The sequence below is a fragment of the Sprattus sprattus genome, assembly GCF_963457725.1.
Source record: "Sprattus sprattus genome assembly, chromosome: 7".
Taxonomy (NCBI): Eukaryota; Metazoa; Chordata; class Actinopteri; order Clupeiformes; family Clupeidae; genus Sprattus; species Sprattus sprattus.
Window position 1 is genome coordinate 3135995 of NC_137926.1, and position 17500 is coordinate 3153494.

Below are 17500 nucleotides of genomic sequence, written 5' to 3' on the forward strand. Positions count from 1 at the left end.
TTGACTGCGACAGGAATTCCAAGCGGATAGGCCGAGTCTTTGATGCCTCATCTGAAAGCCTCTCGTAGTTTGACTCCTGCTTAGACTTGTCCCAAACTCTGCCTGAGATTCCAGGAATGTGCTGATTCCTCGCCTCAAAACAATGAACTAATAAAAATGTCCATCTATCACATTTCACTACAATCATCCCACAGCATAGCAGAACAAAACAACACCACAGGTACTCTGAACGTTAGAGGATACTGTGGCTTTATTACTGGGCTTGTTGGTATGCCGGTCAGTTTAAAGGGAGGCATGCAGTGTGAAGGGTCACTACTGAGGTCAAGTGAATGGGGCGCTGAGTTTCATGACCCAGTCAGGAAAAGACTAAACCAGACCACAATAAAGGAGCGCCAAACTCAAAACATGCTCAAATAACCAACTTCATGACAAGATGTACTGTGAGGGCAATTTGTCTTCCCAAAAAAACCCCCACAAAAACTAAAACACAAATGTCTCTATCCAAACCTAATATGACTGAGATGACTTGAAAGGGAAAACCACCCAACCCTAATTACCTCCAAAGATAAGGAATAATGACGGTCACCGAAAAAAATTCCCCTGTCGGCAGAAATTGCAGAAGAGGTGAAAGAAGTCTCCTCTTGAGAGGATTAGCCAGCGAGTGAAGAGAGGCCAGCAGTCTGAGGAGCCGCTATTAACCTGAGACCCATCAACGCAAGGATCGGCAGAACCCTTTTAACCACGGACCCTTCCACACAAGGGATGGTAGAACCTTACTTACCACGGCCCCTTCAATGTAAGGAACGGCAGAACCCTTTTAACCATGGCCCCTTCCACACAAGGGATGGTAGAACCCTATTAACCACGGCCCCTTCCACACAAGGGATGGTAGAACCCTATTAACCACGGCCCCTTCCACACAAGGGATGGTAGAACCCTATTAACCACGGCCCCTTCCACACAAGGGATGGTAGAACCCTATTAACCACGGCCCCTTCCACACAAGGGATGGTAGAACCCTATTAACCACGGCCCCTTCAATGTAAGGAACGGCAGAAACCTTTTAACCACGGCCCCTTCAATGTAAGGAACGGCAGAAACCTTTTAACCACGGACCCTTCCACGCAAGGAACGTCAGAACACAGCTGCATGTGTGGAGCTGAGAGCTAGACTGATCTATGATTCTACGCGGCATCTGAATGATTAATTTAGTGTGCGAACCACTGAAGCCGGCTGCATAATGGCATTATGTGTGTAACTGCATGGTCTGAGTGCACTACAATTGTGAAGGGGATCTGTGCAGCCCATTAGTTATTTGTGGGTGACGTTTTAATGTCCGTCTCCCTGACGGCACACCACCCGTCTATCTTCAGCCGAGAGGGGAGAGAGAACGGTGGGAATAGAGTTCTCTCCGCAAACTTCCAGTTTGACACATTTTTTCATGGTAGTTCATGGTTACGTCCCAGGCTCAATATTCAACAAAGGTTCGTCTGTTGTCTTGTGCAACGTATGTGTGCCAACAAGTAGATTTCTATGGTAGGTCCTATGTAGCTCACGGTCTTCACAACAATAAAGAAAGTAATGTGGACACCACAAATACAATAAACATATTAAGCTGTAGGCGAGCAGATAGTATGCGATAACGATCAAGAAAGACAGTGATGCGATGAGCATGACTTGCTCCTCAGTCGTCCGAACTCTGCAGCTGCAGTGGCTTGGTCTTCCCTACTTCTGTTCTATCCTGTGTGTGTGTGTCTGCGTGTGTGTCTGCGTGTGTGTGTGTGTGTGTGTGTGTGTGTGTGTGTGTGTGTGTGTGTGTGTGTGTGTGTGTGTCTGCAGTGGCTTGGCCTTTCCTACTTCTCTTTTAACACAATATGCTGTAAGGGGGAGGCCACACTAGCAGGCCGGGGCCGTGGTATAAATAGAGTACTCTTTGGCCCTGGGTGGGCCCAGAAAGGATCTGTTTTTAGGGTCAGCGGACTAAGCCCTACTGCCCAGCACAGCTGAAAACCAAGTCCACTGAAAAAAAGTGCAGGAAATAAAAATGTGTCAGTGGTTTCTGCTCATAGTGGCCATCACCTCACCTCACCTCACCTCGACAGGGTTCAGATGATTGGGTGAGTGGAGGAGTTGGGGCAAGAGCATGGCGAGTTTCGATTTCGTCTGAAAGACACGCTTTAAGTCGCTGCGTTTTTGGCCAGACCATTGCACTGAGCATTGATAACCCAGTAATACACAGATGCTGCGTCTGACTCAGGGTCCACTGCACTTCAAGCCACGATTAGTGTGTTTTTAACATGTCATGATTTGAGTAAAGTTCATTAAAGCATTTTCACTGTTACTAGTCATTCAGTCAAACAATGCGGTTAATCTGACCCCACAACTTTCTAAAACTGTAAGAACACGAAGACTTAAAGAGAAATGAGAAGTGGTCACGTAGCACAACACTTTTTTAACAACTGTGACATTTAAGAGCGACACATGTTTAACGGAAGACTTCACAGGTTGTTTAAATTTCACCTCCTGTCCTCAGATAACAAACTTTTGTCGTTTATAGTCGCACTGGGGTTGCAGACTAAACAAAGGCTTAAACCAACAGCTTATCCAGACAGTTCTATAATTTTCAAAGGGAAAACCACAAAGCTTGACACTTGGTATTGACAACCCTTATTAAGTGCACATACACCATAGACCTCTGATGACTCTTTTCTGGTCAAACGTAATCAGTGGCTGGTCTGTTACTCAGCGAATGAGCCACCATTTCCACTATTAGAAAGTGAGTAACATTCACTCATACCTCTGGCATGTGGGAGTGAGAGAAAAGGTCAGGGGTTAAAATGCTGAGAGGCCCGTGAGCACATCCACCTTGCCAATCACAACAACATAAACACATTTTCCAGTGGGTGAAACCCTGTTCAAGGCTAAACCAATGAGAGGGCTCTCGGAAGGGAGATGAGAAAAAAATAAGAGATGAGATGGGGCAGAACATCTCTTAAAAGATACGAGTGATCATACGAGTGATCATGTGTGATGTGTTGTGTTTGTGGACAATGTTAATGAGTAACTCAATTCTGAAAAGCCTGGATCCTGATGGTTTGGGCCCAAGACATCCATGGACTGTTAACCCCACTAAGCCTAAGATTTGTACCCGTAGCACTTCATTTCATGTAATGATGTGATGTACTGTATGACTGCATTTGATAAAAGGAAATAAAAAGAAGTTAAAAAACAAACAAAAAAAAGATACGAGCGTACTGCGGTTCCACCAGCAGGGCATGCAAATTAGCATGCTACGCTAAGTGGCGGCCTCAGGACGCGTCTCGAGCCGGCTGTTGGCTTCGGCCCGCAAAGAGGGCCCCTGACAGCGTCAATTACGTGTTCACACATATAGCTCAAATGTCACACTTGGGTGCTTTTCTCAGCAAGGACAAGTCCTCGCCGTTTGGAACGGACATGCATATTTTAAAGGCTTGTGTTGTCATCATGAAGCCAAGCGCAGGAAGACTCCCACTGAGTGAGCAGCAGGTCTCATGGGTGTCCATTCAACAGAAGAGCTCGCCGTGGCAGATTTTCCACCAAGCCAATTGGAGACGTGGGGTGTAGTTTAGGTTATGGTAAAGAGGAAGTGATGTGCTTATGTGTAATATATGTGTAAGCACATTGAGAGTCAGTTCACCAGGTCAAATTCCTTGTTTGTTCTAACTTACTTGGCCAATAAAATCTGATTCTGATTCTGATGTCAATTGAAATGCTGGAACAATAGCTACAGGTAAAGGTGGGGGAGATGTGGTCAGCTAACTACATCCAGGTCACATCAGAGGTTAAAGGTGGGGAAGATGTGGTCAGCTAACTACATCCAGGTCACAGCAGAGGGGTCACAGAGGGCCTTCCTTGAAGGAAAAGTTGTATCCTACAGACTCAGCCAGTTTAAATCTTAGAGGCTCTAATCACTTTCACTATACTTTGGATCGAAAGTCCTTAATGGCAACCTGAACCAAACTAATACCCAGGCAAGCTTAGCACATCCAACATAGATGTGACCAATGAATGCTTAAGCAGGCGAGGGGAAAGAACTTTGCAATGGGGATTCAGTGAGCTAATGTATGTCATTAAAGAGTAGCTTATTTGCCGTCTTGCTTTGTCTTGTGTTGCACTTGCTTGATGTTTGACTGTGTAAGGACAGTCGTTGAGTAACTAGTTTTTCATAATGTCAAAGTCAGCACATTTCAAGAGATTTCGTTAGTTTTAGCTGCTAGCATACCGTTAGCTAATAGCTATTGATCCGTTGTGCTGCTTTAAAGAGTTCTGTTACCTGATAGAAACTTGTGGTTATGGGAGAGGTCCTCCCGTTTGGAAATGGCAGTCTGGGGTCTCCTCGTTTCACTGCATAGAGAGAGAGAGAGAGAGAGAGAGAAGAAATGTAAGTGATATTCAGTGCTTACACAGAGCTTACAATACCGAAATATCTTTCCTTGAGGTATGAAAATGAATCAAGTATAGAAGCAACGATCCATCGCGGTGATATCTATCCAGGACAACCGCAGACAGCTCAATGAAAATGAAGTCTGCACTGTCTCGTGATCACTGAAAACATCCCCCAGTGATGAAGCACTACTGATAAATGACTAGCATTAAGGGGATAATGGTCTTGCACACTAAGACTAAGAGGGGAAAAGCTAATGGGGATTACATGTAGATGCACTCATAAAACTCACACCAGAACAGGCCATCACATATGCTGTAAGTATTAGATAAGATCTCCTGATCTAGGCAAACATGTCACAGTACCAACGCAACAACTACATGCAGAAATGTGCAAACACCTACTAAAAAAAGTAATAAAAAGCAAAGATATGTTTTACTGCCATCTGCAATGCAGTCCAATCTTTCTGAAGCCATGTTTAAATTATATTTTTTTTAAACAGAATGCTGTCCAGGGCTGGTATCCTCACCCCCCACCCAAAAAAAGATGGGTTCACGGTCAGTGTTTAAAGGGAGCGGCGAGACAAGCAGAGCTGAGTGTGAGTGTGAGCGTGAGCGTGTGAGTGTGTGAGTGAGTAATGTTCAGCTGGGGAGTGTCGGTCTCCGGTACTGCTACACACACGCTGCAGCTAACTCACTTCCTGGAGGGAGGGGCAGCCTTCCAACGTCACTGGTGTGTAAGAGAGCGGAGTGCCACTTCCTGTACTGACACACACACAGTCTACTCTCTCACTCTCTCAGTCTCTCTCTGTCTCTCTCTCAAATTCAAATTTCAAATTAAAAAAGAGCTTTATTGGCATGACTTGAAGTAGTTAAAACTACTCTACTGTCTCCCTCTCTCTCTGTCTCTGTCTCTCTCTCTCTCTGTCTCTCTCTCTGTCTCTCTCTCTGTCTCTCTCTCTGTCTCTGTCTCACACTCTGTCTCACACTCTGTCTCACACTCTGTCTCACACTTTCTCTCTCTGTCTCACACACTGTTTCATCGAGCTTGTCCTCAGCAGCCTTCTTGCCAACTGATTTCAACATCTAAGCCTCGACCTCCGAGCCTCAAACAGCCTTCGAGCCTCAAAGCCAACATCTAAACCTCGACCTCCCTAACTCTTCTCACAGTCTGACTCTAGTTCTTTATTTGGTCACCTGTTGTCCATCAACACAGTCACTCAGACAGCGAACCTCCCCAGGACTTTTATTTTGGCTCCCGTGTTCTCACTGCTTCCATCCCCTATGAAATAACATCTTGAGCCTGGTGAGGCCGTCGCCACTGCTGCTATTTTCTGCTCAGGTCTAGGTGATTCAACAGTCAGACAGCCTCTCAGGCCATGCGGAATGCTTTCCCAGTAGTGGCGGCAGTACTCTCTCACTCGCTCACTCACTCGCTCGCTCGCTCTTGCTCTCTCTCTCTCTCTCTCTCTCACTCACTACCTCAGTGAGTCATGATGTCATTTCCTGTCTCGAAAGCCCCTGCAATGCCATAAAAGGGAATTTTAGCTATCTGGAGCCACACCGAGCACACAGCGTAGCGTAGCACAGCGCAGCGCAGCCAAGCACTGGCTCTCCCACAGCTGGAGATCTGCATCCTGTGCAATTAGAGTCGGCAGAGAGGGACAGGAGTGTTTGTTTAGCTCCGGAGAAAAGGGAGAGAAGAAAGCGGGGGAATCGTCTAAAGCAAACATGTGCATAATTATAGAAAGAAGGAGAGAAAGAGGAGTGGAAGAGAGGAATCTGTTCAAAACAAAAAGAGACTCAAAGTTAAATGGAGTAAAGTTAATGAATGTTTGTCATGACAATAAGGACTGAGACAATACCCACTACTGTGACTCATGAACGGTTTCAGTAAGTGTATTAAGAGCAAGATAACAACTGTCTGGAATGCTTTTTCCCACCAGTGGGAATTCCCACTTCTTGAAAAAGAATTTCCACTTTCGAGGCCCCAACTGAATAAATCCGACTTGCTACCACCACCACTGATTCCCATGACCACGGCTCCCCCGCGCTGGTGCTATGCTCCGCAGCAGAAGTGAAAAAGCGGCAACCCGCTGTCTAAATACCCCTTGCCAATGTACCAATGAATGTGCCATCTAGTTTTGAGTGTCATTTGATATAATTTATTTTATTTGTATCATTATTATTTTTTTGTGTCAGGTATCTTGTTTCTTATGTTTACTCTATTTGTAACTTGTTCTTCCTTGAAGGAAAAAAAAAGACAATAATCACATTTGAAAAAAAAAAAAAAAAAAAAGAAGTGAAAGAGCACCCAGCTGACCCGTCCTCGCGCTGCACCCAGCCCATCCTGCACGAGCGAACAGGAAGCCCAGACCGGAGGCCTAATCACCTCCCGGCTTCCACACACAGAAACAACGCAGGGGTGGGATGGGGGGTGGGGTGGGGAGGGGTGATCTTCCAAGAACAAAACAGCCCACAAAAGCATTAATGGACTAAACAGGACACTCATTCTTTGCCCAGGCTTCTGTTGGGTGCCTCTCTCTGAATGCTCCTTTTGGGTGGAAGTTGGTAGGGGGGCAGAGGGGGGGGGTTGGTCGAGTCTAGAGCAGGATGTTCTCCTATAGTTAATGTTTGACAATAAATAAAGTATTTAATACTCTGAATGTCAATCATTATAAATACTTCAATTTTAATTCCTTATAGTGCCCGCTAGACAGCATAAAGAACAGCGAGCAAAACAGAAAGATACTTCTAGCAGTATAGTGAAAAACAGAATGATACTTCTAGCAGTATAGTGAATAACAGAATGATACTTCTAGCAGTATAGTGAAAAACAGAATGATACTTCTAGCAGTATAGTGAAAAACAGAATGATACTTCTAGCAGTATAGTGAAAAACAGAATGATACTTCTAGCAGTATAGTGAAAAACAGAATGATACTTCTAGCAGTATAGTGAAAAACAGAATGATACTTCTAGCAGTATAGTGAAAAACAGAATGATACTTCTAGCAGTATAGTGAAAAACAGAATGATACTTCTAGCAGTATAGTGAAAAACAGAATGATACTTCTAGCAGTATAGTGAAAAACAGAATGATACTTCTAGCAGTACAGTGAAAAACAGAATGATACTTCTAGCAGTATAGTGAAAAACAGAATGATACTTCTAGCAGTATAGTGAAAAACAGAATCATACTTCTAGCATATAGTGAAAAACAAACTGAGCCTCTAGCTTCTCTAGCAGCCACAGACAGACAGACAGACAGCGTGTCAGACAGACAGACAGCGTGCCAGACAGACAGACAGCGTGTCAGACAGACAGACAGCGTGTCAGACAGACAGACAGCGTGTCAGACAGACAGACAGACAGACAGCGTGTCAGACAGACAGACAGCGTGTCAGACAGACAGACAGCGTGTCAGACAGACAGACAGACAGACAGCGTGCCAGACAGACAGACAGCGTGTCAGACAGACAGACAGCGTGCCAGACAGACAGACAGCGTGTCAGACAGACAGACAGCGTGCCAGACAGACAGACAGCGTGTCAGACAGACAGACAGCGTGTCAGACAGACAGACAGCGTGCCAGACAGACAGACAGCGTGTCAGACAGACAGACAGCGTGTCAGACAGGGGTTGGGCAGGCTCGGGTGTTTATGTTTTTATTCCTATCGGTGACTAGATGAAAATACAGCAGGCGAAATGCAAGACCCCCGTCCCCTCCTCCCCTCCACCCCTCTTCACACCCGGTAACTGTATCCAAGCAGGCGCCAGGGTGTGAGGGCTACGCCAGCCAGGACTGGAGGGACCAACGCAGCGTGGGAGCGGCTAATGAGGCAAGAGAAGGAAGCCGCTGCTGTAATCAGCATGCAGAGGGCTACACACACACACAAACACTCTCACAAACACGCACACACACACACACACACACACAAACACTCTCACAAACACACACACAAACTAGCCTGGCGGGCCCGGAGGTGTATTACTCCCCATTAGCCGGGGCCTCTGAACACGTTGGGCCCTAACGTGAGGAACCCCGTCTCACTTCTGGCACACACACACAAGCTAACGTGAGGAGCCCCGTCCCACTTCTGGGGCACACACACACACACACACACACACACACACACACACACACACACACACACACACACACACACACACACACACACACACACACACACTAATGTGAGGAGCCCCGTCCCACTTCTCACTTCTCACTTCTGGCAGGCCAAGCAAGATGGTCTAAAGCTTCAATGCAGATTCAGTACTGTTGTCATGAGCTCGAAAGGCAAGTTAGCGTTTTCCTGCTTTTGCCTTTCCGTTCATCGAGTGCCTGTAGAATATTATGCAACTATTTTTGTAGCTAGTTATAGATTTTAAAACTTCAAAACTTCAGACGTCAAAAATAGTAAGTAAACAACCTTGACCAACACCCAAGCGTTGTTCGGTTAGGCCTGACGTGGGCATGAGAGTGGCCAAGTCTGCCCTGATATGCACACACACACACACACACACACACACACACACACACACACACACACACTGGTTGGATGACACAGGGAAGGAAGTTAGAGCTCATGCCGGGCTAAACGTCCAGCCAGCCAACCAGCTGCTAAATCCAGCCCTGCCTTAAATCACTTCACGGAAGGCACCAAATTCCACTTACAAAGGGTCATTCTGGGGTCATGAGATAGACGGCCCATCTCCCCCCGCCCCCCACACACACACACAAACCAAAAGACACTGAATCGACACACAACACACACATTTAATAAAATAGACACCTTCAGTCTACACCTGCGGCTTCCTGAGTGTGTGTTTGAACTGATGATGTAATGACTCTCTTGCTTCCGAGGTTAATTAATGGCCGTCTCTTATTCCAAGGAATTAAAACACGATTCCAGCCTCTCAGGCCTCGGTGATGAGAATCGTTCATCTTTAAACACAAAAACATAGCGGACAAACGGAAAAACATCTTCGTCTCACGATGAGGTATTTATTCCAAAGGGAGATGAGGAGGGAGAGGGAGGGGAGAGATCAGTCATTTGACCGTCAAAGATTATTGTTCTCCCAAAAAGTAGTTCAAAATCCAATGCATATTATCTGAATTGAGAGCAGACGGAACCCCAAGAGAAGAACTTGGTTCCCTCAAGATTCCAGGTCACACCATCGTAACTTACCAAGGCCTCTCCCTGTGGCGACCATAAGACATCCACACATCTCAATCAAGTGGCACAACACTAGGCTGGTGTACCGCCATCTCCATCCAGTATGCCCACATTAGGCTGGTGTACCATCATCACCATCCAGTATGCCCACATTAGGTTGATCTACCACCATCTCCATCCAGTATGCCCACACTTGACTGGTGTACCACCATCACCATCCAGTATGCCCACATTAGGCTGATTTACCGCCATCACCATCCACTGTCACACACACACACACACACTGTACCTCCATCACCATCCGGTATGCCCACACTTGACTGAAGCCAAGCAGAAAGGGAGTGTTAGCCTTTTCCGCTCATGATTCTCTAAGTCGGGGAGAAATGACTCACTTGTCAGATGTCTTGCGATCCAGAAGCATAACTGGAGCGTTAAAATAAGTCATCTGGGGCAGAGAAGATGTGTTTTTGTGTACGGTCGCTAGGAAGAGTCTCTGACGGCAGCGGTGGCCACTCCCTGAGTGGACAACAGGCCTGCTGCCAAAGGATCATAATAGCCGTGGCCACAGTCACACACACACACAGTCACACTGACACACACACAGTCACAGTCACAAACACACACACGCCCTAACGTGAGGATCCCGACGGAGCCTAACCCTCAAAGCCCAAAACTACAGGCGCTCCTCCGGGAAAACAAGCTCCGTTCTCCACACAGCCCAGTTACACACACACACACACACACACACACACACACACACACACACACACACACACACACACACACACACACACACACACACACACACACACACACACACACACACACACACACACACACACACACACACACACACACACACACACACACACACACACACAGTCCGAGAGCGAAAGGAAGGAGTCAAAAAGGAAAAGATCCCACAAGGTCAAACCACAATGTGAAATATGGGACAGTGTCCTTGTAAACAATGCAACACTGTCAGACACATATTTCACCTTCACAAACAAGTCAGGCATTATCCCAGTGTACACGCACATGACTTCAGATGTTAATGTAGCTTTTTCAGATCATGGGGAGAAATACTCAAGGCAATAGCATTTGAAAATGAATCATAAAGAACGAGGTCAAAACTAAACTTGTGTTCTCTGGCAGTTTAATTACGTCAAACAGTAGCTACAGAGGTAAGACTGGAGCTGATTTCAAATGTGCCCTGCCTTTACAACATTTGGTCTCATTTGAGCAACCAATCAATATGACCCTTCACATAATGACATAGTGATCTGCATCCAATGACCTGCATGATCTGAATAATCAAGGTCAGCGCACACAACATGGAGGGTGTGGTGTTTAACAGCAGGGGGGGGGGGGGGTCTGGGTGCTGTGGGTCTGGGTGCCGTGGCGATGAGTTCCGTGTTTAACAGCAGGGGGGTGGTCTGTGTGCTATGGCTGTTCATGGAAGGTGCGGTGGCAAGGAAACTCCTCTGGACACAGAGAGACTTGTACCGGAGCACCCCCAGTAGTATACATACCTGCGCTTTCGGCCAGAGATTACACAAATCCTCGTAAACAGTGTTGGCCACAGGGCTGAGAAACTGGCGGCTTAACTCCGTCTGGGAGAAGGGCGGCAAAGTTCAATCTGAGGCCAAACAAATTGAAATTTGTGAAATACTGGTCACTTCACATACTGGGTGAAGTTCTGCTATTGAAATGGGGAAGTACTGATCCTCTTAACTTGCAGCTCATAGATATTTAAATTATGTAAATGATTTAAGTATTTTATTTTAATGACTCAAATGACCAAAGTTGTGTGTTGGTGAGAAATCCTCACACATATTGCTACTTTTTAGCACATTAATGTTCAAAACAGTGCCACAAAATGGTGGACTGTTTGCCTTCGAGACACAACAGCGGGGCCAAGTCAACATGGGTTAGATGACAGGCCTTGAATTCTTGCCTTCATGAGATTTCCAAGTACGTCCTGCCTGAGAACATGCTCATTTCTGGTACCATTCTGGTCCCCATCTGTATTCAACGAATGCAGACTACCTCAAAAAAGGTCCCAAAACTGATTACTTAATTTTATTTTATTATTTACATTAACCAGGAAGTGCAGTCAATTCCCAATAACACAGTGTCACAGTGTGCTTGTAGCTTGTAGCTAAAGCTGCTAAAACATCCACCAGCTATGGTGTTGCTATCCAACACATGTGGACCAGTGCTGTCCATTTAACACATAGGGTGGCAGCTGTGTGACATTGTTCTGCGAGTTAAGCGCCATACTGTGTATACGCAAACAGACACACAGACCGACACAAGCACACATGCCCTGCTGCTTATTACTGCAAGTCTATAAACAGAGTCCTGATGACGGCAAACAGGCACGCTATTTGACGATCAGCGCGTCGTAATCTCCACTTTAGCTTCGCCCGCTCTGTCTACTCATTTCCTGGACCTACTGGCAACCCAAGGATAGCTCTGGGGGGGGGGGGCTGCCGGTGGGGCTGGACATCTCTTGCCTCATGCCCTGCTCTGCTCTATCTCTGACCACAGGCTGTGTCATCGCTGGGGGGGGGGGGGGCCGGGGGGGGGCGGATGTGTACATCTCTTGCCTCAGGCCCTGCCCTATCACTGACCACAGGCTGTGTCATCGCAGGCTCTCTGGAGAGTCTATCTAACTGAACTCGGCCACAATCAAGCTCATCGCCAAAGCAGGACGCTGCTGATCCCCGCGCTATGAATGTGCTCTATTACTGTGACACTATCTCCGCTGGCCAGAGGAGCAGAGTGTAGCCCTCACATCAGGGCCAGAGGAGAGGGGCAGAGTGTAGCCCTCACATCAGGGCCAGAGGAGAGGAGCAGAGTGTAGCCCTCACATCAGGGCCAGAGGAGAGGAGCAGAGTGTAGCCCTCACATCAGGGCCAGAGGAGAGGGGCAGAGTGTAGCCCTCACATCAGGAGAAGAGGAGCAGAGTGTAGCCCTCACATCAGGAGAAGAGGAGCAGAGTGTAGCCCTCACATCAGAGGGGCAGAGTGTAGCCCTCACATCAGGAGAAGAGGAGCAGAGTGTAGCCCTCACATCAGAGGAGCAGAGTGTAGCCCTCACATCAGGAGAAGAGGAGCAGAGTGTAGCCCTCACATCAGGAGAAGAGGAGCAGAGTGTAGCCCTCACATCAGGAGAAGAGGAGCAGAGTGTAGCCCTCACATCAGAGGAGCAGAGTGTAGCCCTCACATCAGGAGAAGAGGAGCAGAGTGTAGCCCTCACATCAGAGGAGCAGAGTGTAGCCCTCACATCAGAAGAGGAGCAGAGTGTAGCCCTCACATCAGGAGAAGAGGAGCAGAGTGTAGCCCTCACATCAGGGCCAGAGGAGCAGAGTGTAGCCCTCACATCAGGAGAAGAGGAGCAGAGTGTAGCCCTCACATCAGGGCCAGAGGAGCAGAGTGTAGCCCTCACATCAGGAGAAGAGGAGCAGAGTGTAGCCCTCACATCAGGGCCAGAGGAGCAGAGTGTAGCCCTCACATCAGGACCAGAGGAGCAGAGTGTAGCCCTCACATCAGGGCCAGAGGAGCAGAGTGTAGCCCTCACATCAGAGGAGCAGAGTGTAGCCCTCACATCAGAGGAGCAGAGTGTAGCCCTCACATCAGAGGAGCAGAGTGTAGCCGTCACATCAGGACCAGAGGGGCAGAGTGTAGCCCTCACATCAGAGGAGCAGAGTGTAGCCCTCACATCAGAGGAGCAGAGTGTAGCCCTCACATCAGGGGAAGAGGGGCAGAGTGTAGCCCTCACATCAGGGCCAGAGGAGCAGAGTGTAGCCCTCACATCAGGAGAAGCAGCACCATCCTCTGGGCTCCTCCTATGATGTGGGTCATGGGGCCGGTCAGCGTGTATTTACAAAACACACAAGGCCGGCGTCTTTTTGTCTACACTGTATTTTGTAACAATGTTCACATTAAAAATATGGGACTGCCAGGAGAGTTTCCACCACGAGTCGTTTCTGCTGTTGTGGAGCTATACGCCAGAAACAGAGATACTGACAGAGAGAGTTCTGCCGTCATGAAGCTTTACGCCAGAAACAGAGATACAGACAGAGAGAGTTTCTGCTGTCGTGGAGCTATACGCCATAAAACAGTGATACAGACAGAGAGAGTTTCTGCTGTCGTGGAGCTATACGCCAGAAACTGGGATACAGACAGAGAGATTTTCTACTTTCGTGAAGCTATACGCCATAAAACAGTGTTACTGACAGAGAGAGTTTCTACTGTGATGGAGCTAAACGCCAGAAACAGAGCTACAGACACGGAGAGGACCTGCTCTCATGAAGCTATACGCAATAAACCTGACTATGACATAACACTCCTACTGACCTGAGAAGACCAGTTAGAAATGATGGACGATTTTGAACCAAAAACCAAAACTGTGAAACTTCAAAAGCATTTGCTTCACATTATCAATGACTTCACTCACAGCACCAACTCTTCACGACAACCATTACTGAATTCTCCGTGCATACATTGCTTTGGGCCACTATAAAGAAGAGTCATGACTTAAATTCCCTCCAAAATCTTCAATTATTGACTCGAAAAAGCACCAAAACGTGACATAGAGATTCACCACTGAATTCCACAGCTTCTCTATGTTCACTACCCCTCTGCAGAGCACAGCTAACACACACACACACAGAGACACACAGACACACAGACAGCAGTATCTGGGTAAAAGGTTTTTAGTTTTTTCCCCCGGTCTCTTGGTGCGAGCCCAAGACCCACATGTTCCCAGCCATGGCTTTAGCGGCATTAAACTGTGACTTTCGCCACCCCAGTGAGACACACACACACACACACACACACACACACACACACACACACACACACACACACACACACACACACACACACACACACCAGTGAGAAGCCCACCAGCGTCCACTCTGCGCCCCGCTGACAGGGGATCTGAAGGGGCTTTTATGGCTTTAGCAGGGGGGGAATGTAAGCAATAGTCCTCAAACATCTGCTTGAGGGGTAATCTCTGCCAGATAAATCCATGGCTTTAATCTCTCTCTCCGTACACATTCAAATGTAGAATGCAGAGTGTCTGCCATGCATAGCACAGTAATCGGGTGAAAGGCAATGAAAAGTGAGCTTGTCTATGCAAAAAAAAAAAAGGGGGGGGGGGGGGGCAGTTCAGTTAAATTCAATTCAGGAGACGCTGTTGAACAGGCTGATGTGTTGGATGGATGCTCTGCATTTTTTAGACAGACGCGGAAAATTGGGCTTCGCTATCTTTTTAGGTGCCAGAGCACCACGACCGTGCTTTGATGCGCCAACTGAACAGCCATCAAAGAGAGTTTGGTGTCTTGTGAACCGCCTGTGGAAAGTCATTGTGTACCGCGCCTTCTTCCCAGTGCGTGGCTCGAGTCAGTAAAGTCCCCTGTCGGTTGACTTTGCTGCTGTACAATACAGCACCAGAAGAGCAAGGAACACACACACACACACACACACACACACACACACACAGTACACACACACACACACACACACACACACATTACTCTTTCCCTAGCAGCAGCTCCCTGCTGGAATTCCGCCCGCATTCTTTCAGAATTCTTCAGAGATTCTCCATGGACCTTTGGCCAGCGAGGTTGAGAGGGAGGGCCTTCTCTCTCTTCCTCTCTCTCTTTCTCTCTTCATCTCTCTCTTTCTCTCTCTCTTTCTCTCTCTTCATCTCTCACACGCTCTCTCTCTCTCTCTCTCTCTCTGTCGCAGGGACGACCCAGAGGAACACACTCATCTGACACTCCCCAAAGGACGAGGACCAGGGGGACCACGGGAGGGAACTTTAATTAGATCTCCAGAAGGAGGATGTGAGATGAACCATCATGAAGCAAGTTGTATCAGTTGTTCCATATACAGTGCCACTTTAAAGTATGTGAACCCCTTGACCACTTAGGAGTTTTCTGTTGTTTTACCATGATTTTTCATTTTTTTCATCACCAATTTTCCATAGAAGGAATGTCAGGTTTATGTTTATCATTTGCGTGTACTTTTTTTAGAGGGAATTGTTTGAGTAGCCAAAAGACTACATGAAACATGGAATTAGTCCATTTCAAAAGTAAGTGAACCCCCAGCTGAATTGGTAAAGTCAAGCAGGTAACAGATTCAGTGAAACTTATTTGGGTGCTTAATTAGTCAATTAAGCAAACCGATCATCTGAGACATCCTTAGGGCAAGGTTTGGGCAACACAGATTAAAAGAGGGAGGAAACCAACCAAACTACTGTAGTGCCAAGGTGTACCCACACAGATCAACAAGGCCGAAAGGAAACGAGATATCCGAGAACATCAGGAAGAAGGTTCTGACAGCCCATCAGTCTTGGGAAAGCTATAAGACCATCTCCAAAAGATTCCAGCTCCATCCATCCATCCAAGACAAATAATTTAGAAATGGAGGGCATTCAACATGACCGCATCTCTGCCTAGAAGTGGACGCCCATCAAGACCATCACCAAGAAGCACCAGAAGAAGAATAAATCGGGTAAAAGTCAACCCACACATAACCTCTAAAGAGTTTCGGACCTCTCTGGCAGCATCTGGGGTAAATGTACATGGGTCTACAATCAGACGAAAATTGAATAGACATAACATTCATGATCGGGTTGCTAGAAGGAAGCCTCTGCTCTCAAGAAAGAATAAAACTGCCCGTTTCAACTTTGCCCAAGAGCACTTGGATAAACCAAAGGCCTTCTGGAAGTCCCTTCTTTAAACAGATGAGTCCGAGATAGAATTATTTTGTCACGATCAAAACCAACAATTTTCGTCTGATTGTAGACCCATGTACATTTACCCCAGATGCTGCCAGAGAGGTCCGAAACTCTTTAGAGGTGATGTGTGGGTTGACTTTTACCTGATTTATTCTTCTTCTGGTGCTTCTTGGTGATGGTCTTGATGGGCGTCCACTTCTAGGCAGAGATGCGGTCATGTTGAATGCCCTCCATTTCTAAATTATTTGTCTTGGATGGATGGATGGAGCTGGAATCTTTTGGAGATGGTCTTATAGCTTTCCCAAGACTGATGGGCTGTCAGTACCTTCTTCCTGATGTTCTCGGATATCTCGTTTCCTCTCTGCATTGTTGATCTGTGTGGGTACACCTTGGCACTACAGTAGTTTGGTTGGTTTCCTCTCTCTTTTAATCTGTGTTGCCCAAACCTTTCCCTAAGGATGTCTCAGATGATCGGTTTGCTCAATTGACTAATTAATCACCCAAATAAGTTTCACTGAATCTGTTACCTGCTTGACTTTATCAATTCAGCTGGGGGTTCACTTACTTTTGAAATGGACTAATTCCATGTTTCATGTAGTTTTTTGGCTACTCAAACAATTTCCTCTAAACAAGTACATGCAAATGATAAACATAAACCTGACATTTCATCTATGGAAAATTGGTGATAAAAAAATGAAAAATCATGGTAAAACAACAGAAAACGCTTAAGTGCTCAAGGGGTTCACATACTTTCAAGTGGCACTGTAGGACAAGAGACACGATAAAAGGCCACGGATTAAATAAATGAGTTATATGAATGAGTATAGCGGGAAGGATCTTAATGAGAACAGCGTTTACATAAGTTTCAGGCGTTGGGGGGAGGTTTCCTTGCCAGGGAGTATCCAAAACGTTTCTTTTTGAAATGGTTGAAACAAACTGATAGGATGCCAGCCAAGCGCAGCAGTGTTTACATTATAGGCCTCTGGCCCAAGAGTAACAGGGCTGGCATCCATGCAAGGGTACAGAGAGAGAGTGTGTGTGTGTGTGTGTGTGACTGTGTGTGTGTGTGTGTGTGTGTGTGTGTGTGCGTGTGTGTGTCTGTGTGAGTGTGTCTGTGTGTGTGTGTGTGTGTGTGTGTGTGTG

At 46.8% G+C, this 17500-nt stretch overlaps 1 protein-coding gene across 2 annotated transcripts in view; it reads right to left on the reverse strand.

The window, feature by feature from the left end:
* tln1 (talin 1) overlaps window positions 1–17500 on the reverse strand; it is a 114939-nt gene that overhangs the window by 85730 nt on the left and 11709 nt on the right. For both annotated transcript variants that reach the window (XM_080842175.1, XM_080842174.1), the window contains exon 2: window positions 4313–4383. The gene's annotated coding sequence lies outside the window, so the exon portion shown is untranslated. The remainder of the gene's footprint in view (window positions 1–4312; window positions 4384–17500) is intronic.